The sequence below is a fragment of the Pecten maximus genome, chromosome 2 (genome assembly GCF_902652985.1).
Source record: "Pecten maximus chromosome 2, xPecMax1.1, whole genome shotgun sequence".
In the NCBI taxonomy this organism is placed as follows: Eukaryota; Metazoa; Mollusca; class Bivalvia; order Pectinida; family Pectinidae; genus Pecten; species Pecten maximus.
This window is the reverse complement of record NC_047016.1, coordinates 29,475,645-29,501,050: the sequence shown is the minus strand read 5'-3', so window position 1 is coordinate 29,501,050 and position 25,406 is coordinate 29,475,645.

Here is a 25,406-nt window from a genome sequence, read left to right as displayed (position 1 = left end):
TAGACTCACTTTAATTGATTTAACCAGTGCAAAAACCATGAACTTCAAATATCATGTATTTCCTGCCGAACCGTTAAGTATCAACCGTGCAAAAACTTCGGTGTTGTAAAATCTGGCGGGGAACACATGCCGTATAACATTTAATAAAACTCTCTGTAAAGATTGAAAATTGTTTTTGTCAATTGCATGGGTTGACTAATTGAGATGGTGCGAGAAAGGTTTAATGAAACGGGAATGTGAATTTATCTTTGATGCCAAAACAATTTGTACAGAAACCGACAGAGCACAATTCCAGCTGGATTGTCCAAATACAGATATAGCTCGTCATTTATAAGACAAAATCTTGAATAACGTTTAAAATAAATCCTGCAAGATATAGTAAATATATTTACTCTACCTACATAGTTTTATGGTCACTATAATGTGTCAAACGTTAACAAACGATTTCAGTACAAATCACCTCGCATATTAAGTTATTCTATTTTGATCTACGGCGTTTCAACAGCATTTATTGGCGTCTGTGTCAGGTAGAAAATGAAAACATGTGTACTGAGTTACATCATTTATCTGACAATCGTGATTACATAATTATCATATAACTCGTAGCAGAATATTTATGCATATCTAGAAAGCAATCGGTATTGATGGTGGTCAATCACCCGACAAAATGAAAGTACAAGTTAAAAATTGTCCATGTCTCTAGCTTAGTTCCAGGTTACGTTGGCTGCAGAAAATTGGTGTAATTACTTAAATATTTACGGAAATCCGTCTCCGATCGAACTCCTCATGTCGAAAATGCTAACGAGGCTTCCATATTAAGCTCCGGAATCTGATTGTAAACAATATGACCAAACGAAAAAAATAAGTATTGAATAGATATTTCTGGGATAAAAATTCAATTTTGGAATAATGTCAAAGAAGACATGGGGATCATCTTCTCATACTGAACGAGCTCGCACATCTATCTTTTATTGATGTTGCCTGGCTTTCGAAATACATCGTAAATCTGTCAAATAAAGCATGTAAAATTGGTTATTTGTCAGAAAGTATTTTCCTTGTCAAAGAAAGTAGGAATGGACAGCTGGAGGCAAAAATGAGTGAAAATTAATAATTTTCAGAAATTTTATTACATGAGGTCTGACCATCTTTGAACAGGTGGTATGACGAATACGGCTACTGCATTTCTAGATATTTTGTTTTAAAAGATATAATTTGTCATGCATGAATAGAAAAATTATTATACTGGCAGTACCACATCATTGACTGTTCTAGAAAGCGCCTCAAAGCCACATACAAATTTATAAAAAAGAATATTTATCTGACAAATCATCTAAAAGATGATAGAACGTCCAAAATTTTATAATCATTTGTTTTGCTGTGATCAATAAGAACACCTGTCTTACAATAGAACAAAATCGTTTACTAAAAACAAAATCAATATAATCCAAAACAAAATATGTCAATTCATACTATTCAGGTGTGAAAACACGAAAATGTAAACGAACAACACTTTCATTAATCAAGCGGTAGCTGCTGAAGGGTTTTCTCGGACTGATTCTGATAATACACAATGAACAGTTTCATGTACGCAACGAAGATGGCATGGCCAAAACGTTTATGGGGATTTAAACTTATTTAGAAAAGCGATACCAGCGCGTGTGTACCTACAGTATATAAACATAGATTTAATAACATGCAGAGTGAAATCTGGAAATCTTGCGATATTCACGGCTATCGTGCAATTGGTGATTACCTCTGGGTTGGACTTTCTTCTCAGTCTAGACCGTCCTCGTCCCTGGCTTCTCACGAACCCGATATATCATGATCAATACCCATTTATATCATCTGCACCGAATAGTTTACATGTTTAGTTTTCGGCATGGAGTATCATTGTGACCTTTTCCTTTTGGTTTTACAGTCGAACCGAAAAACACGAAAGGGCGAGATGTATAAATAAGTGGAGATGATTCAATATGGTTACAAATGACGAATGGCCACTCAACACTGCAATAAAAGACATTTTTGTCCCCTGTACGACGTTGTGACCCCATGCGATCGTTATGAACCTCAAAAGGTTGACCTAAATATCAGGAATATATCACGATGTCTCGAATCCGAGTTTAAAAAAAATAATACCCCTTTCATCTACTCTGTTATCCAAAGGTGAAAAGACACTTCGCAAAGTTGACGAAATATAATTGAAATTAAATTTAAATTAACACACACAGAGATTTGGCTGTGTTCGTCCTTACTATGTTTATACACATAGGTAGCACATGCCCAGGACAGTGTGAAGGCATGCGACACGAACTATATATTTGATATAATCGTAAAACAAACCATATTCTTGTTCGTGTACGAGGAAATCAACGACTTAAATAAACCCTTTGATCAATTAACGGCCTTTGTTTAATTGACCAACTCTATTGTAAATATTATTATAGATAAATTTATGGATGAAGTGAAAAAAAAATGGAAAAAAAAGGCCAATGAAAACTTCTTGTAAGTGTAAATATTTCTATTGAATATAATAATACTACCTGTGAAATATGTAACATATTAAGTGGACGGATAACAGGTTTATAAAACTAGATATTTGTGATTTAGTATTAACATTTGGAATTACACTTTATTATTCCTGACAACTATAAAGAATGGCAGACTTATGTTCCTTTTGCCATGTCTAATTAGTACATTTTGTTACTTATATCTCCTCATCAAAGGAAACTATGTTGTACCCTTTTTTAGATTGAAATTTTAGCTTAAAAAGTTAATACTTAATATTCTCTTAGTCAAATTCTACATTACATGGATGCTGTTTTTCCTCATAGATCTACTTTAGAAAATTTTAGTTTTAGAGTATATTGTCATACCTTAATAACCTTGAGATTTGTGGAAGTAATCTAAATTTCCTTGTCAAGGAGAGTCCTATAGAAAACGTTTTCTTGGTCTAATTAGGTGAATATTGTATTTTATAATCAGACGACTACCTTTCCACAGTACCTGGTCTGACGATCTATACATTTCTGCAAGAGCGACTGTTTAATACTCCATTTTTTTCATATATTATCTATGTAGGGTTTGCGTTCAATTTACGTTTCTAATGACGCTGCAGCATTGTGTTCCTTTATTTATTAATCTAATATAGAGAGGATATCTACAGTGTCTTCAGTAATACAAAATATATTTCACTGGTGGGGCTATTATTTTGATATTTTTCACGAGTGCGCCCTGAAGTGAAAAAAAATCAAAATTTTAGCCACACGAGTTAAATGACTTTGGTGTAACTGAAGACACTGTTAGATATTCTGTTCATTACATTTTATAGCAAAATATACCGAGGCAGCTCAACCTCTCCCAGAACTCATTGCGGCCCACTTTCAACGGCTCACAAATGTACGCAGATCCGTGACGTTTTGTATTCTATCTTGCATTATGATGTCATGCAAATGACGGAAAGCTATATGCAAATCTTATTTTCACTAGTGAAAAAAATCAGAAAAACGTTTTATAGAATGAATAATTTTCGATATTTCACTGATAAAAATGTGATAATATATTTACATAACGCTACGTTGACTTTGCTACTGTAATCTCTAACTGTTTACTAAATCAGTTTATTTTAATGTAATTAGTCACATAAATATTTGTCAAGAGAAAGGATCTGGTATATAACAAAATATGAAAAATCCTTTCACAATCTGACACACATAGCATAATTCGAACGAAGCCTTCAAGGATAACTAGTTCAACAATGTCCGATTCGCTATATTAAATAATGAATGCATAGAATGCGTGAACAGAAGTCAATGCTAAAAGACGCGATCTACAATTAGCAAATTGAAATGAAAATCAATTGAAGAAATATGCTTGATCTTTTAGAGCATCACAGGTTAGGCTTTCTATAACGACACAAAAACATATTTTATCATGAAGTCATTATCAACTATAAGAAACTGTTGCAGCTGATACTTTATTCATTACTGTGCAATTGCACGTCACAAAATAAATCACTTAGAGAGAGTTCTCACTTAGACGTACTCCAACATATTAAAAATATTAGAAATTGTCAAACTATTGCAAAGCACTAACAACAAATCTCTGTTTCTTCAGTTATATATAGTTTATTATCTGTCAATGGTCAGCTGGTCCGATAAAGATGCTGTCCAAGTCCATTTGGTCTGTAGCTTTAGATATATTGTAATTTGTTCAAACCGAAACGTGCGCCTTAAATTGCCTCCTACGTATTTTTTCCAGCGTGTGCATTGCCTTGCTTTGATACGGTCGATCAGAATTGCGTAGTTTTTGCGCCATGTTAAAAGGTAGAGGTGAGATGTCTGAAACGTTACCAATAATAAATAAATATGATCAATGTTCTCCCACAAAGATGTATTTCTAGAAAATCAATTGACAAATATATTTAGTTACAAAATCCATATATCATGTGATATCAGGCCTTTATGTAAAGTGTCGAATGGACTGTAGTTCACATTAATCATGTGAATGAAGCGAGAAAATATAAATTTACAAATGCTGTTTATTCTGCGAGTTGATCAGATTGGGATCTCCTCTCACCTTCTAAGTGGGTTATTATGTCGGCTAAAGAGCTGTCCATTTCAATAGGTGTTGTTGACGGGTACCTTGTTGATAGACGTCTATACCAGACGTGGCTACAGTGGTTAAGTAGCACACGGGTCATTTAAGAAAAACTTGAGAAATGCGTGTTTTATACAATACATCAGAAACATCAAAACATTTATATGAAATATAAGTCCAGATATTGTTGATATATGACAGTTGATATCAGGTCACTAACATCAAAGATATTTTATGAAATATAAACCACCGGCTTGAAATCTTTGACTGGATCTCTAGTGTTGGCGACATAAAAGGTGAGGATTGCTTGTACATCCTGACTAATTAGTGTGGCAAGACTGTTCTCCAAGTCAGAAAGTGGCGGCGGCCAACAGCATTGCGAACGAGTTAGTATGTATAATGGGGCTCCGTATCCGGACACAGGAGGAAGCTGAGCGCCCCCTAGCGACTAAGGAACCTTACACATTACCGCATCATTAATGCCTATTCAGTTTGTTTATCTAAGAAATTCCCACAAAAAGTCTAAGCATGAAGTTGGAACTTTGGAAATGTAAAATAAATGATAATGATGGATATTCTGAAGGCTCCATACTGTTCCGACATACATGTATAAAGCTGAACTACTTACTCCGAGGTTGTGCATGCAGCTAAAGGACCATTACATGATTACTACGCAGCAGGGGACGTTTACCATCCAAGTATCGCACCTTCTTGTAATGATTCTATAGCTATTTTTGCATTTATCATTGCACGCCGCTCTTTGCATTCTTAAAAAGAAGTAAATATATACTGTTGCTAGGTTCCTATTAAATACCCATTCATCATCGGGTTAGGATTAAGTCCTTTAGACGTCAGGGTTTTGCAAGAATGAAATATGTCTTAGAGAACTATCAGCCATACGCTATATCGATATATATTCCATATGTTCCAGAAATATCTTAATACATTCCACATGAATTGATTCCTTTTTATCACAAAACAAAAACGCTTATAGTGGTGTCTTATTATGTATATACAATTATTTCAGAATATTGCTTTATCGAACCAAGATGCAATATAATCTTCGGAGATAATTGCAAAGATATTAATGTACAAAAAATGGTCCATTCTCGACAACTTAAGAAATTGGCCAAATTACAACTTGGAAGTCGTTTGAGAGTAGGAACCCTGTGGTATGAACTAATGGGCTGACTAGTTGAATCAAGCAAACGATGGAAGATTTTTTCTGTATATCTCCATTGATGTATATTTGAGTAAGCTCTCAGATGGTCTATTCTCATTTTGAGTTGTGACGAGACTTTTTTTATTTTCAATTCCAATACTTTATTTGAGAATTACAGATATTGTTTATTTTCAATTCTACAAGTTTTGCATCTGACATTTCATTTCGTTCTTATTATTGGCAGATTGGTTGTTCCAGAAGATAAATGTATGTTCTATGAGGCTATAGTCCATTTTTGATTTTCAGTACAAGATTATTAGTTATTTTAGTTATGTTTGTAATATCAGGAGTAAGGGTATCAAATAACTACAAAGTATCCTCTTCAACGAAAGGCACTAAATCGTCAAATTGGTGACCCAGCATATAGCGAGGTCATTTCAATACCGTAAATCGGAGACTTTCCTAGAGAAAACCCTGGATATGTTTATACTAAACGTGTACTAAACAGTACTAAGCAGTTGTCATATCTGTGAACCAGAATATAGCGATGGCCTTTCAATAAATTGGAGAGTTTCCTATTGAAAACCCCGGAAATGTTTATACTAAATGTATACTAAACAGTTCAAGACACATAAGCAGTCACACCAAAAACAATCCTTTTACGTTTCTGTGTTGAGTTCACTTTCATACGACCTAAAAAAGTTTATTCCTGTTAATCAATATGTAATATTGTGTTATATAATGGGATACTGATTTACTCTTTTCATTCACAAAAAAAGGTAATTGTGTTGATATAAACGAAGAACCCGCCGTTTTTTTTTTATTTAATTAGAATTGATTATTTGTTTGATAATTTAAGCTAAATTCGACCTGATAGGTGCCACTCGAGGTAGTTAACTTGTTTGAGTAGCCGTACATTATATCAAAAGTCCAAACCAGAACTAAGTTTAAGGCCTAAGCTAAATACCGCTATATATGGACATAGCCACAGGTTAGGGTAGTTTGTCGGACTGTCCACTTACTCGATTTATGTGACATTTATGTTTGCCTAAGTCGTAAACTCCCAACAAGAACTACCTGATGATAGTCCTAGAGTTGGTGAATCCGGCAGCACAATGGATATATATATGGAAGATTGACTGGAAGACTACAAAGTCATTCATCATTCTAACGTATCCAACAGTCGGTGGTGTATACAGAGTGATAAAACACTACCAGTACCGATTGTTCTGCAATAAAAATTAAATAAACCTATGATATAGACAATTAAATTCAATTATTATTGATTTGTTAGGCAGAAAGCTAGCGTTTTGTCGTTTGTTTGTAGTCCGTTTGTGTATAAATCATTTGTGTTCTACGCGGGATAGAGGGTAACATATAGCCCCATAACAATAACACAGACAGCACTAACGACCCGGTACACCTCATAATTACAAACTCTCACTGCTAACATATTTCATCATGCTGGGGCGATGTATTACTAGAACAACGATAAAACGTCCATGAATAAAAATGTTACACGTTTAACGGTTACATCTATTTAACAAATTTATTTCCAGCAGGTACACACATAGTATGATGTATGTTTAGAACCTTTGTATTGCACTGAAAAAAATGATATATGCTATATCGTCCACTAGTTTCTATACACTGTATCTATGTATAACCATTTTGGGACGAAACGGTATGTCTTTGCCGTTGGTCGCACAGCGTTCCATCAAAGAACATGGCTCAGTACATGTCACGATAGCCTGCGCCTTCGGCCCACACCTCCAACTACTACCAAAATGTTACTCTTCGTGTATTGTATTGTATTTTCTAATAGTGTTTATATATCATGTGATTGTATTCTATTCTTTGTGTCTCGATAAAAGGGTAGATTGCCTCAAAAATTTGACAATTTCCATTGTCAACACTGTTGGAATAACTTCTTTGCCCCATACATACGTATCATCATTTAATGAAATACTTATAGAAGCATAACTGTAGTGGACAAAATGAGGGTCATTTCTCGGCTGGATGATTATTAGAAAGCATCAACAGAGTATTGGTGTGTGAACATGATCGTAAATTTACCGTTAATAGCGAATAGTCAAAAGCAAAATATGTACGCACAGATATTCACTGGAACTCGTGAAATATGATAAAGGCGAATAACGCCAGATCCAATATAATAGAACAGAATGCAACTTCTGCTTCATCAATGACATCCATCACGGAAACCTAGGTCTGGTCCCAGGGATATCACGCTCTCATAACGAGAATTGGGGTAGAGGATACGAAATCATATTGTACAATAAAACACAATCCATACGAACATCATTATTGTCCATTATCGTTATCATTGTAGTGTAAATTGTTATGTATAGTAATCTTCTATGTTTATACGGGTAGATATCACAACTGAAACTGATACCTTATTATTGCTAAGAGAATGGTCCATAATTCAATATGTTAGTTTCAAATGATAATTATCAAGCATGGTTTTTGATGAGGTTAATATTGTGCTGACTGGTTAAACCCGGGTTGTTGGTCAGTTGACTGGTTAAACCCGCATGGTTGGTCAATTGACTGGTTAAACCTGCGTGGTTAGTCAGCTGACTGTTAAAACCCGCGTGGATGGTCAGCTGACTGGTTAAACCCGCATGGTTGGTAAGCTGACTGGTTAAACCTGCGTGGTTGGTCAGCGGACTGGTAAAACCCACGTGGTTATTCAGATGACTGGCTAAACCCACGTGGTCGGTCAGCTGACTGATTAAACCCGGGTGGTTGACCAGATGACTGGCTAAATCCACGTTGTTGGTCAGCTGAATGGTTAAACACGTGTGGTTGGTCAACTGGCAGGTTGAACTCGCGTGGTTGGTCAGCTGACACCATATACTTTCACGTCAGATAGAGGATTCAACTTCATTTCTGTAGGCGATAGGGGAGTGTGTTACCATTGCGCCACTCGACAAAATATACTCATTAAACACTTATACCCTAATGCAAACATGAAGACGGTCATCATTTTTCATTTTCGTTGTGTGTTTTAAATTGTTGAATAGAAAAATATCAACACTTTGGAAAACTGTTGTAGGATGATATGAAATAACAACAAAGCGTATCGCTAGATCGTTAGCGTATAACATCTATTACATTTGTTATCCCGCTGTTATTTAGTGATCGCTGACGGTATTACAAACATATCTTTGATTTACCCGGAACTGTTGTTTCTGTGAGTTAATGAATTGGTGCATTATATACCTTTCCGCTTTGAAGGAGAATTATTATGGACGAAATTCTATTTCATCTCTTTTAATAAGATATGGAATTATAACCATTTGATAGATTGACTATGATTTTCGCAATTAAAACGGAATTGATACACCCAATAGAAATATTTCTAATAAGATTTTGATAGCCCACGCGGATTTTTGGAATTTTGTTATTAAGCTACAACAGTTATAAAACAATCCACTTTATAATTCGTACTTACTCGCTCAACTTCACTATTTTTCTTATAATCCATATTCTCGCATTGTAAAATAGTTGTTAAATTCTAGAACAGAGAAACAATATTAAACTATCGTTCCCGTAAATGATACAATTGTTAGAGTTGACATATTTTGAAACATAATCCAACACAGTTATACACAAAATGTTTTGATGTTATCGTTTGAATTCTTGATCTATTGATCCCTGATACAATCATATATTAGTCACGCTCTGATTTCTTTAATCTGATCATTACACTTTTTTTATGAATAGTTACATTATTCTTTTCATTGCTTATTATCAATACAATGCATTGTCTATGGTGTCGAGTAAACCCTGTAATATAACCTTTAAAGAAAGCGACACGTTGTCATCGATCTTCAACTTTGAACAGGCACTTCAAAGAAAACATTAACATTAAAGATGACGTAATAGTATTGTAACACTACCAATTCGTGAAGTGTTGTTTTTGATGAACGTTAATTCAAACTAAAATAATATGTTTTAGGAAGCTCATACTGCATTACCTCATTGAACTACACTTACATGTGATACAATTAACGTTCTGCGAACGATATTTGTGGACGAATGTTCAAGTTTTGCTGCTAAATTAATTATTAAACGGAGATTCATCGAATGATCATGGACACATCCTCATTCATAAGCATAATGAATAGGCGATGCCAATTGCGTACCTCCTATAGAAACAAAAGGAATGTTGGAGTTATACGTACTTAGTGATATTTATGATAGGGTCCGAAATGTTAGCATTAACAAATTCATACATAAGTTGTTATTTTTTCAGTTCATAGTTCGTATCCAAAACTGTTATATCCATTGTAAAAATGAAAGATACGTATATTTTTCTCATTCTCAAGTTAATTAATGACCAGCAGAGGGGATGATACCATGCCTCTTATGTTGATTACCATACTACTTAACACTTGTTACAACTAGATGATTTTAGGCATATGATCTATTGCTCTTAAGAAGGTGCCAGATGGCGAATCTTCACAACGAAGAATACCTCTCATGTGCAATTTACAGTACACTATCAGACTTAGACTCAACTTTGATGCAATGAACTAGTGCTGAAAAAAAAAATTCTTTGGTTTCAAGAGGTGTCTGATGGTTAAAAACCGCAGCTAGTATAGATGTGAAGATTTGTTAAATACAACTGTTACTGGAGTGTTTTATCTTTACCAAGAGCATGATAGCATTGTCCAAGTATCAATGCTTATGGTAAAATGCTATTCCATCTATTGATGTTTCTCGTGATCTTAATTAATCGTTTTAATCCCCTGTTTACTCTCGCTTAGAAATTGCAGTATGTATAATAAATCCCCTGTGAAGATGGATATCGTGAAACAACATGCCAATATGTATGCCAGTTTTGAAGAACGCTTGCGATAATTAATCAAGAAGTTATCCATGCAAACTTCGCTTCATTTCTAAAGTCTAACTGCTTTTTGATGACTATACCCTGTGTCTTAAGTGTCTCGTGGTGACTTCAGAAGCCTGTAATTACAGATACCATTAGATGGCTTGTGTGACTAGTAACGTCATTATGCAAATGAAACCAATACTCTTTAAAAAGTATTTTTGTAGAAAGCAGTTTCTGAAATCTGAGTAACTGCTGAAATAGTGAAATTATTAGACAGAAATAAAAGGTAACTTTGATCTGGTTACACTAGCCCATCTTTTACCATGCGCAGTGTCTGATTGCTATATGTCTGGAGAATTTTCATCTATTATATATATATATATATACGCATATTAAGACACTTAATAAACTAAAACAACATACCTATGCATATTTTATATGTATTTGTATAAGTTTGTAAGCAAATTTATCGTGATGAATAGTTTTTAGCATTACCTCTGGTGAAATAAAGTGACATTTTATTATTGCAGAGACAACGTAACGCACCTTTAACTGTCATAATAATAATGTATCGTGTCTATATTATATGGTTAATGCAATTTATTATTATATAAAAATATATACATATAAGTGCCTTTTGTTTTCTGAAAATATTTCAAATATATTTCCAGCTGATAAATATAGAAATTGGCATGTGTTATCTATAACATATATTTTCATTATTTACTGATTATTGATCTTACTTGCGTTTATGCGGGATATTGATAAACCTGTTAAAACGTACTAGTGTATATAGGATACTCTCAAAGCTACCATGATATATTAGTGTTTTAATCGAAATGTTGTTTTTAAGTCAGTAAGCGTTCCATACTATTACTATGCATCAATATCCATATACTGGAATAAGCCGATTAACAAACAATTAAATAAAACGATGTTTGTTTTTTTTTTTTTAAAAATATTTTGATAAGATAGTGGCCGTGTTCTTAAAACGAATAAAAAATTGTAGGTAGTATGAGTGAACACATGTTAGAGTGTCATAATGTTTTAATAGTGTATAAAATATTAATATACACAAGAATAACGGAACAGATATCCATATAAAATGTTCAGATAAAAAATACTTTTAAATCGGTTTGATAATCGACTACACTTTTTCATGATAATCCAGGATAAAACAGCGTCACGGTATTCTCTAGGAATTAATCTTAAAGTAATTATTGCACTTTTTTTTTTAAATTTTGTGAAATAGAAAATATATATTTTTTTAGCTTCTTAACAGTAAATTCCTACGATTAACTTTAATACCACATATAAATAGCATGTGTTGGCAGTTGTGAAATAGAAAATATATATTTTGTTAGCTTCATAAGTATAAAAAGATTGGTTTTAATACCACATATAAATATCATGTGTTGGCAGTGTTACATAATGACGCGTAGCTATTATGAAAGGGGGGGAACTCGTATCGCACTGCAAGGGAATATTGCATAATGGTGAACTTTTACGGAATGGGTGTTTATTTGTTTTGATGTATATTATAATGCATGTAATTATATTTCAAGATACGTTTTTGGTATTTGATATAAGGTATCAATACACACATATATTCGATTCAAATACCTATTATGTAGTTTGCTTTCAAGACAATACGTTATAAAATATGTAATCTAATCTATGAACATTATTAATATCCAAACCATGCATACACAAGTACATACTGTTGTCTCATCGCACTTCATAATTTTTATAACACCATTGTCTCAAACGAATTAATCAAGAAACAATACTTAATCATATCTATTAACATCAAATTGTACTTTAGAATATTCAATCAAATCATATTTATGCATACGTACCGTACTTTTATTTTTAATACAACTTATGGTATGTAAAAAATATGTGTATTATAAGGTGCTAGCTGATATGTTCGATGTCAAATCCATCAAATTTTATACACATTAAATGACGGAGTCAAAGTTTGACATATAATACAGTACATCAGACTAGTTGAGAATGATGTGTAAGAGTTGGGTAACGGGATGTGCCGAAACTTTGTAAAAAAATAATTCCGTATAAACTATTTCCTTATCGAAATTGTCTTAAAATACGAGAATTCTGTAGCCGTTTGTTCTTAAATCATCAGCTTATTTTCATGCAATATGAAAAGTTAAATTAATGCAAAATATAACATCAACGCGAGCGAATAGCACCTTCCTTTCATTCGGAATTGATATATAATTATCACTATTTCATATTAACCATTTTTTAAATACATGTATCACCATTTTTTTTATAACTTAATAAGATCAAATTTAAAACAGCAATATAATAAATTAATATAAGTATAATATGCTCTCAGATTCACAAATAGTGCATTTTTCGAATTTTCGTAACATTTATAGTAATTCATACTATGCGTTTTGGTGACATTCCCGCTAATCGATACATAATGTTGTTATTTCGAAAGAGAATCAACTGAGAATTTATAAATAATGGAAAATGAGTAAAGAATCAATATAGGAACTAACATCAAAGCAACACAAATATATTAGGACTTTAAGTGAGATGCATTTGATTTAAACATATGTTATTTGTCAAAACACAAATGGGATTAGACACAAGTATAAAACTTATAATCCGTCTTTTGCATTTATATATATTCTTCCAAAAATGATGTAAAATAAAATGTTTCTATTCATATTCAATCCATGGAACAGTTATATCAATGAAATATCGTAGGACATTGAGTTTTTGTGTTATAAACTCTTGAATATTGTATATATTGCACTTATTCTGAATGGTAGGATAATATATGAATATAGTTTATAAATGTTAAATTATGATACAAAACCAATCAAATATAATTATCGGATTTTCTTTTTTTAACCATAACACGATAAAGTAATATTGATTGTAATGTTCTGAATCAGGTGTAAAGATGTGAAGTTCAATTTGATAGATGCATTTTGTAGTAGCAACATCTCAGTTAATCTTTAAGTTATTGAAATGCAACTTTCCAAACTTCATACGGGTTGATACATTTCATACCGCAGGTATAGACCATTAATGAAATAGGCGATAAATATAAAGGACAAAATATTTGTAAAACTTTTGTTAAGATATTTATTTATTTCTCCAGTTATTTAAGCGTTCAGAATTGATTTCATCAATAAAAAACATCTATAAAAGTGATAAGCACTATAATTTTCTAGTTTTGTTTACATATATATACCGTGATATATTTGTTCTAACTGAAGGAAAACTGAATTTATTATTTTGGAATAATTAATTTTTAAAGGAAAACTGAATTTATTATTATGGAATAATTAATTTAATCCTGTTAACAATTATTCCCATGTCTATGAGATACCCAGTACCAACAAATATTATTCCGACGTAAAGATGCTGGCAAGAAAAATATTAACGTAAATAAATTGTTTATCTTCATCCAAATACGATGCCTACAACTTGAGAACGTGCTATAAATAGAGAGAAATTCATACAATCAGAGGATAGAGTTTGTTGGACTGTGGGGACAAAGGGTTCCTCGGCGGTCTAATTCGGGCAGACTAAATACCAAGGCTACACACGAGATAATCGGAGATCCATTCTAATCAGAGAGAAACTTGTAACAGAAATCTGTGGCTGGCTTGGCCCCGATCCCTCCAAAAGATCGCAGATATTAAATTAAAGCTGTGCGGACGGAGGATGAAGTCATTAATACAATTTGTCAAAGACATCGATTCCCGGTTCTGCGCCTCTATCTTCCGTACATGAAGTATTTGATGGAATACCAAGTCCCATTTCTACAGTTATTCAATATATTCATCTGTAGTTACTCGACCATGCTCACTCCTTCACCATTTCGAATAAAGTGCACATGAAAATTCCATCAGAAGTGTAATTATTGTGAAATGTTAATGTCCGTCTCAGAGAACCCACAGTAATTACTGGGCCCTTCAAAGACAAGGAAGTTGAAATGTCGATATAATAGCCAAAATCGAAAACGGAAAAACGAAAATGGTTTTACCTTCAAATGTACCTTTGAATTCGTGTGGATGCAATTAAATGCACTTTTGCACAACGAGACTCCATTTGTAAACTTGCAAATGTCGATAATAACAACATGAAGTAAGACTGGTCGTGGCAATGGGATATTTTACCTGATTTTGCCCATTCACCATCCACATTAATGGCAATTAATGACACAAATACATACATTATTTACACACATGTATTTCCACTGTCTGTGTATTGTGTATATTATGGAATCGATATTTTCATTACAATGTACCATATAAAGTAAACAGCTAAACACCAAACACTTGTTAATTATAACAATATAAATCATCTCAATGATTTTGTTTCGAGTTGTAGATGATCAAATAGAAATAAACAATGTCATAATGACCCGTTAATGACATCCAATGTACTGTAATATTTTACTTAATTATCTATGGTATTTTAATGTGTAATAATGGATACTGGCTGAAATACTAGAAATCTTTGCAGATATTGAATCCGTAGACGTATGCTACTTATTAATATTGATTAGCTTGCCATTCACTTCGTTTTATTTATAAACCATTAGTATTAGCGGGATAATATCAAAACGGCGAATTTAGATTACAAATTTAATTGGAATGGGAATATACTAATATTAGTAAACACCTCTGATTGAAAATGGTATGTGCAGTTCTCAGATTTCTATGTTGTCAGTTTTCACGATGACGTCATATAATTATCGTTATGTGTGTTCCTTCCGGGGGAAGAAAAACAGATACACTTCAAAGAATCAGTCAAATTAGTTTCGACAAGATATGCACCATCAATAATTTTATCTCACGTAAGATCACATCACGAACACAGGAGGTGTGTAATGCATTACAGAAACACTTGGTTGTTATTATTTTGTTATATTTAAAAACCGACCCCGTGGTTGTTAAACCTGTAGGGATGGAGTCATTTATCATAGAAGTCACTTAATTAATTGATATATAGTTATCCGCTAACGTAAAAAGGAACTTAATCCAAAATCTTTGTCATATAAATATCAAAATAAATCAATGGATATGTATTTTTCTATTTTCATTGGAGATTTTTTTTTTATGTTATTGCGGTTAAAATAATTGAATACAAAGTTTAATTAATGTTTAACACATCTAATTTTGTAAATTTATGATAACTAAATTTAGTTTTAATTGACTTATGATCATGCATGCACTGCGTTAAATTAGGTAACACCTACCATCAATAATAGTACTGTATAATTAATTTTATTGCAGCTACTGCAATTCATGACTTTGTTTCATAACTATCTAAATGGTATTTGAAATAATAATTCAACAGGTTATATAAGTAATATTTCAACATTTATTAACTACCACATCAAATAGTTCAGTAACACTCGGTTCCTAGAGGTAATGTTCTTTTCTGTGTTTTATGAGGGACACAAGTGTAATGGGCGAACCAATCAAATGCCGCTCCCTCACGTCTAGGGCGGGAAATGTGTTTCACAAACATTAATAGTTTTAACGCCATTGAGAACTGTGATAACGGTTTTATCCCGACATTAAAGTTGTACTTACAATTAGCATTAGCATGCGTCTGCAAGCGGAAATTTGCAGATTTTATAAACTAAACCTTTGATTATTAGGCAGCTAGAATAATCAACAGAACCGCTTTACCTACATCACCCTTCGATGTGGTATTCCTTTCTATTTCTGACCACACAAAGCCATTTTAATGATATGATTTCAATCATTCATCTTGGTAAATAATCCTAATATATAGTATCTATTATTGTAAGCATACTTTTGCTGAAAGCTCAGGGGAAATGATTTGAATACAGCAAGCTTAGATTGCTGAAATACTTACTTGTCAGTGCATTTTTCTGTTAAATGATACTTTGTTTCAGTTATATTGATTTTTTTTATTTTTCAAGAATTATGGGTAAAATTTAGCTTATTAGACCGGAGGGTAGGTACCACAATATTTTTGGTGTAACGTGTTCGTTTTCAATTTTTATCTCGGAACGTGTTGGTGATATGTTGTGTTTGTTTATTCAGATAATTATAAACATAAATCGCATCGGATTCTCATTTACTGATAAAGTAATTTCTATAATGTTCAGAAGGAAGTGTTTTTTTTAGTTTTTTTTCTGTGTTTGTTTGTATTTTTTTTAAAATAAAGTGAATGACAGAATTAATGTTTTAGTGTAATAATTATACTTATTAGTATCACATCTATAATCTAATTTTGTAGTAATGGTTCTGCTGAATACCATATAAAACAAATTGTCACTATTTCTTTTTTAAGTATTAACTGTCAATTCTAACTTCAATTTTATTATGCTTTGAATTTCCACATTCTCCGATACTCATGTCGTATCAAATATGACAATTAATATAATTAAATTGATACACATTTTGTTGTAAACTTAACATATGAAAACAGTGGCATGTATTTCATTATCAAATACAATATCGGAAAATAACTAAACACATGCCCGAATTGATCTTTATTGAAAACAAACCTTCATATATTTTTTTTCCTGAAGTAGATATACTTATTCAGAATGGTAAAAATAGTCCAAAAGGTGTAATTTATCTACCTATCTAACACAATAGATATTGTTTTAGAATTATTAAAGGAAGATCTGCGGTAGATTAAATTCTTGATATTTTCTTATCTAAAAAGTAAACATTCACGGGTTGTTATTTTTGTTTTGTTTCTGATCTTGTAAACTTAAAATCAAATTACACATGATACAATCCTGTCAAAAGTTCGATTAATATAGATGAGGTTAGAACGTTGGTAATGTTTTGACTTATTTTGGCAAATAAATATGACTATATAACTAAAAAAAATACTATTATTTTAAAACAAAAGCATCTTTCTAAGACAGGTAACATCTGCCTATACAAATACCCTAACGTTATCCCCGTGATTTGTGTATACCATTGTAACCCATTGTAATATGATGACAAGTCTATTGTGAATCGGAAATATCGATAATTGTAACATAATTCAACATTATTCTTCAGGGCTATCCTAAAATACGTCAATGTAACAAACAGTTAGCCAGAGGAAAATACACAGGGTGTTAGTGTGTATGACTGATAATAAAAATAGCCAACAAAGAATCTGTCTAGGAGTTAGGAGCAGTCAGGGTAAGATGTGTTTATCATACGGTTTCACTTCTTTGTACAAATATAAACTAATTTATCTAAAAGGAGAATACATATGATGTATGACTTGGGGTTTAAAACTAATATATTTGTAACGAGTAACGTTATGAAGATGTATTCTGGTGGTCTCAAAATGCATTTTGTACAGGTAGCAATGATGTTTTCATTATATCCCCTTTGGTATATGTATTTCTTTTTTCATCTGATTAAAAATACATTAATTAAAACCATAATGATATAATATAAACGTCTTTGTTGTTTTGTCGATGGAATTCAAAAAAAGTATTCGATATCATAATTTAATAAAAAAAAAAGTGCTACAGTAATTATTTAGGTAGTTGTCTAGCATGAAAAGAAAAGAAATATAACACTATTTAAAGGCGGTGTTTACAACATCTTCAGTCTTTATTAGGGATTCATGTTGTAGTTCCATTTTTTCACAACTGATGTTGGTACTACGCTGTTTGTATTGTAACTACCAGTGAATCATCTAATATGAAACAAAATACAAATTCAAATGGGTATATTGCGATGTGTGTAAGTTCTCGTAGTTAGGGTTATTTGTGTATTGAATTAAAGAAGATTATGTATTGAAGAATGCCTATATATTTCTAAAATGACTTAAGGAATACTGATTTTGTTATGGGATATTTAATTTTGTAAATAGGAAAAAAATATATGTTCTCTCAGATAAATCTCCTCCGTACAAATCACAATGTTTGTTTTCATTTTTTCGTCACATAGTTTACAATTTCAATTGGTCGCAAATAAATCATTTGTTGTAATGATTGACTTTCACCTTTCATTTTAAATATACTTTATATCTATTTGCGATCATTGGTTTTCATCTTATTTCAATATATTCTGGTTTTGTTTATGAATCCTTCTTACCTCCTGTCTGTACATACGCCGACAAAAGTGTTATTCTCTTTATATTTGAAGTCCGATATACCTAACACACTTTCACCTGATTTTATATACCTGTATTACTTACTACACATAGTAGCAATTTTCTCAATATTTTATTACATCCTATGCTCAAGCTGAAACACAAAACATGCCTTCCAATTGAAATCTGACTCCAATTCTCCCACTGTGCATTCGTCTTCACGGCTCGACTCACACCGATACTCCCCGTATCAGTCCCGCCGATTGGTCAATTTTCTACAGAAACGATCTCGCATAAAAGATAGTGTTTGGTAGCGTTTAAAGTTCTTCTCCTCCCAGCCAAACAAATATTGGGGCGACTCGAAAGATTTACAGCTTTCACGGTAAGTTAATAGTTTTATATGGCTTTGCTGAAAATTCTTGTATTGTGTTGCCTGTTAAATCCGGTCGTAAATAAGTCGAAACTCTGGCACGGATGCGCTTCTTTGACCCCTACTCAGCGCTCATCCCGTGAAATACCTACCGAGTTTCAGCGCTCTCTGACCTCTCCGTTTTGTATAATTGTAATTTTCTGACAATTTTACGCCGATGAAATATTTCGAATTAATAAAAAGACGCTCATCACCAAGCACCTGATGTCCGACAGCAATGAATTAGAGGGGATTTAAATTTATTGCTTATGTTTGATTTCCAACTACTGGTGGTCATTTTGGTAACAGGTCCAAGAAAGGGACCAGACGGGTTGGATTTATGACCACTGTGACGTATCACCTCCCCAGTGTTTTTGACCATTGTATCGAATCGGCGCGTTAATTTTCCCATGCCTGACCACATGATGAGCCTGGCTTGGAAAGGTGGCTGATTTACCGCGCTCTCCTATTGATGTTTTCTGGAAACGATGGAAAAAGAACCGAATAATTGTTTTCTTCATTGAATGCATGTGAACTTTTAATTATTTGCATTTTTGTGGATAGATTATATGCAAATACAATGTACTTTTAAACATTTAAACCTTACAGATTTGTGAATTTTTCCCCATATATGTACAATTTTTACAAGATCTAGATATATTAAGTCACGTTTCAACTGAGTTACATTTTAGAAAACAAGTACTTTTTTATAACAATTTGTATATACTATATATATACATTTTAAGTAGTGATACTGGTTCAGAAACACACATATATTCTATGTTTTTGTAATGACACCAACTATCTACAGTTAGTCATTACTAAATGCACATTTAAGGTGATATTCAACTGTTTGTCTGTTCTTGAACTGTAAACATATTTCTCATCCGATATTGAAATGAAATCGTTGTCATTGTTGTCATGGTATCATACAGTCTGTGTGACGGTGTATACATATGTGTTATTAATAGAACGCACCCCTTCACAAGAGAATTATATAAAGTGACAAAAACCACACATAGACACACACGACAGCGTCAACACACAAGGGCAAATCTATCTGATTTCATGTACCCTGATTGTTAAATCATGAACCTGTGTATCAAGTTAAGTAACAAATGGCGTGCATTTATCACAGAACACAATGTTGACTATACATGGTATATGTTTGTGTGTGTCACGGAAGCTCATTCTCTACAGAACTGCACCGATCGAGTCAGACCAACTTTTTAAAATGTTTCTACATTATCATAATGAATTTACTTGTTAACTAATTAGGAATTCACAAATTATAATTAAGCTATATGCTAGCGAGTAAAAAATGATGCATTGCTTTTCTAAATTCAGTGTTGTCCCATTTGTTATTTCAATGATCTATTCACTAAATGGCTTGAAGACAAATTCAACACATGCTTATGGTATTAATATACAAGTATACACACTTGGTAAATATTTACAGGGTGAAATAAGCAGTTATCACATAGGAGGTCATGTTCACGCTACATCATAATAAAAGAATCATCTGCACTCCTGTTGAACAAAATCGATTCCATGTAAAAAAAATCATGTAAAACGATTAACCTTTCGTGATTTGTGTAATGATATTTTATTTTTCAGCTGTTCTCAATTCCTATCAATTTTATCACCAACAAAAATGTGTAGTTTTTGTATCTCTTCATCAGTTTGACATCCGCTGACTTGAGGCTCCTTTTAACACCATTTATCATCACGCCTAAACAAATTTTACTAAATCGCAGCTCACAGCCTTCATATATCTGTCTGATTATAATATTCAAAAATATAAATAAATAAATAAATAGCGTTACCCAGCCTGTAGCCTAAAGCTAAAAGATCTCGTAAGAATTGAAAATGTACGTATACCATCAACTCACCATAAACATGTTATAAGGCACACGAATGGCAAATGTGAGATTTAATTGATTTGCATTAAAACGGTATCAACAAGCATCAATAATAGAGATCGAATAAACAGTTTATTTGATGAAAATCTGTGGTTTATTTGAATCTTTATATATCAGTTACGTAAACAATTGTTAGAAATCAATACGTTCCCGATTAATACCGGCTGATTGATCGTGACATAGAGTAAATAAACTGGCCCATCTTGCTAAAACAGATCAACTCAAAGATGGGTTGATTTAGTGGGTAATGAAATTGTTAATAATTCTCATAAGATATCAACGGGAGTTTTATTAACTTGTATACACATAAATTACTCGTAATTGATAAAAAGAAAAAGGAAAATGGTTCTAGTATAAGAAAAAAAAATTATATAATTTTAAAACACCAGGAATTGATATTTTGATGATAAATATGTTATTGAATCCCGTGGTTGACACCGTGATTATAAATTGCAAATTAATTGTTAATTTTAAATAATAATACCTCTTCCCCAAAAATGTTTTTAATTTAATAGCTTCGAGTCATTTTAATTTCCAGGTTACAATTTTGATACCATTGTATTCCGATTGAAGAACCTTTAATATCTACAGTCATTAAATGGGAATAAATTAATCCAGCGAAAAAATAAATAAATAGTTGGATTGATATTGATGCGATAAAAGTAACGGAATTAAAACGACCGTCATAATTTACGGTTAGATATATATACCTACAAACCGATTACGCATGCTTGAGAATTGACACAGAGAGATTGTATACAAGTCGTACCCGGTACAACAATGATTTTTTACCTCTATAAGTGATTTTCCCTGATGTTCGATATCGTATCATATGATTTATAACCGCAACTGTGGCATACTGTATGATAGTTTGTATAGGTGTGTCGAGGATATAGATTAATTAATATGTTATTAACAACACTCTAGTTTGCTCATCAATGACGATCAAAATTAATGTCTTCGGCAGATAAATGATAGAAGTAGAAGCTGTTTTCATTATTTAGACTATCCTTTGGGATATTTTATTAACAATCTACTGTAAATTTTCACCAAGTGGATTTTTGCCGAAATTCTGGATATATGTGGTATCTTTCCTTTTGATCCCTTCGCCTTTTTAGTGGGACAGTGTAGTCATTCACGTATTTATAGTAATTCTATTCTAATATTTATAGTCATTATAATATCTATATTCATTCTCATATTTATAGTCATTCTAATATTTTAGTCATTCTAATATCTTCAAAGTTAAGATGGTAAATAGTTTTTAAATACCAAACACTTTACCAATTTCCAATCGTTCTTATTCATTATGCTTTATGGTTTTATCATGTTTATTACAACCACGTTTGTTCTTTTATACATGATATGATTTTATTAACTTTATGGTAAATGTTGTCACTAATGTTACAAAACATTGACATATTGGGAGAATTATGTATTAGTATTGCCGACTGTCGATTCACCTTGGCCTCTGATAATGGCCATGTCCTTCTCATATTTTCTTTGTGACAATTACATTTTGCAACAGCTTCTTAAATGCAAATATGTGCATTTAATATGTAAACTAGTCTATTTCTAAACACTCAGAATACAATTTATATAGTTTATAGGAATGGTATATATGCTTATCACGGAATAAAATAATTTGCAGTATATGGAACGAGGATTTCAGTGTTAAGGATTATCCTAGAAATGACAGAAGAAATGAAAATGAGCATATAAATAGTGCATATATGTATATACGTAAATTTGCATAATAAAATGATGGTTGGGAAATGTTTATACCAGATACAATGCTTGCTGCGAGAATCCTGGCAAGAAATAATCCACGAGCAGGCAAGCGCCCTGTTTCAATACAAGGTTTAAAAAAGTTTACACTTTAAGGCCTGCGACTATTTCACTTTTTCAAACTGGGATCATACTGTGTATACCATTCCTTGATTAAATCAATGCTTATCTTAATATAAAGATGTGGATGACAAAATAAATCTTAGAAATGAGACGAAATATACGACTACGGTAATAAATCCGACCTACCGTCTTCCAAACACTGTACCTCCCAAATGCATAAAACAAGTTAAACATATCAGGGAAAACCTATAAATCTTGCATAAGGTGTCGTAGATGGACACAAAATATAATAAATTACAAATTCTTCCCTCTTTTTAAAATCCCGTAGGTACCACAGAATATTATGTAACGCATATTACGTACATAGGTTTTATAATTTATATATACAATTGGACCCATTATCCATCAAGGGGGTTCGGCAAAGTCTCGGGGACAGTAAAACATATATATCACTGTACACGGGGAAGGACAGTGTTTTGTATCGAACCTACAAACATACAGATGAAGTCGGAAAGGGGACATAAATCTCCGGAAAATCGATACGGTAATAATACCACGACACGGACTTAGCGGCAATTTTAGACTGTTTCAAGCTTATTTTCACAAAAAATGCAAGACGGTTTTGTATACATGTATATAACTTAGTCGCTCTCATGGGAGAAAACGACATATCATATAGTGAGATACATGTTTCATCATTAAATTAAAAGGATTTAATTTCTTCGGGAAAAAGTTTCAGTACAATATTCATTTATCAGAAAGACATTAAGTTCAAGCCAGCAGAGATTGAAATATTGGTTTAAGTCAGCAAAGCCTCGTTTTCCTGAGGCTTGAGAGCTATTACACAACTTTGAAATTAAAGATATAATGTATCGATTGAAAAAAAGTGAGACAAAGGAAATTTCTTTCTCTTCACCGAGACAATTTTTTAAAAAACTTATTTGGTCTTCCTCAAAATTCAAAGTTGTAATAACACCGAATATGTGTCTAGTAAAATGAATAAACAGGAATGTTTGCAAATAGTAAGTCAAAGTATTTTCTCTATTCCTAATAAACAAAGACGAAGTCAGTGACGATTCCCACGGAGTAATGTCTCGCCATACTTTCCCTCATTTTGACTTTTAATCATGACGTATAAGTGACGTATGTTGTTCCATAGTCTGTGAACATAAAAAACAGCATGACCTCTATAGAGATATACGAAAAGACTTTTTTTTTGTGCGATAAAATTCGTGTTTATCCAGAATGTCTGATCCCAACATACATCTTGAGTCTCACATTCTTTTTTGATACACCAAACAATTTGTCTGACTTTGATTTGCATTATTCTAATGTAATTTGAATCATCAGGTTAATAGGTTGAATCTAAATAAAAGTAATGACTACACATCGAAATGACCATCGGCTCCCAAATACATCTGTTCCTGAAATATTCGATATGACCAAATGGTGACAATATTCACACGGATAGGAAAGGACGTGACTCGAGAAACAGGAACAAGACAGAGATACTGGTATTACCACTGGATGGCGGAATGAGACATGAGATATATGTTTGGGTGTAATTATTCTTTATGTGCCCGTTTGTTGAGCGCCGCCTGTGCTAACTGGACAGTGATATATGGGGACACATCTTCCACACAAGCAGCACCAAGGTAAGCCCCAGTAATTTGTACAACCCGTATGTATCCTGTGTTTACATGACACCCCACTGTCTCTAAGAATGGCACAGCATTGGTTGATTAAATTCAATTTCCCTCGATGAGGGTACATTAATCTCCGGTAATAGTATCCGTGGGTTCCCTTCCAGCCTCCTATACACGCAGCATAAGGCATTACTTGTCAAAGCCTAAGCTTCGGTTGACACCATGAGGAATTGTCACCGTTCTCCGTACATATTTAGAATTTCAAGATCTGAAGGGAACAGAAGACGAAATTTACATAACTCTTACAGAAAAGTATATCATTCCTGTCTCAGCATTGTTGGATTTAAACGTATTCAATACATAGAAAGTAACATTTGATTAAGGCATAGAAACTAGATAAGTCCACAAAAAGGTTTAGTGCATATACCTTAAACAGACTGACATGTCAAAATTCGTCCTTTATAGTAAAACTTTGAAATGTAAATATTCATATACATTTCTTTAGATATACATTTCAGGATGGCTTTGTTTAACCATTTTGCCGGTTTCATCTTATTTCTTTCTTTTCAAAATCTGCAGATTTGTTTCATATTTAGATAGCATCAACGTAATAATTGTCTTCTTTATGGATAGGCCTTAATCTCCTATATACATAATTGATAGCCACTAAATCCAGTCGTCTTGTTTATTATGTGAAAAAACAAGGAAAAGGCGTGTTTATGTATGAGCTCTGTTGGAATAATTATATTGGTTATCAAAATAGTTTATCACAGCAAATGGGCAAGAGTTATACCACAGTTTAATGTATTTTCAATATGTCACAGTTTGTTTTAGAGACACTATCTAAAGTAAACAATCAACAAGAGCGCATAGCTTA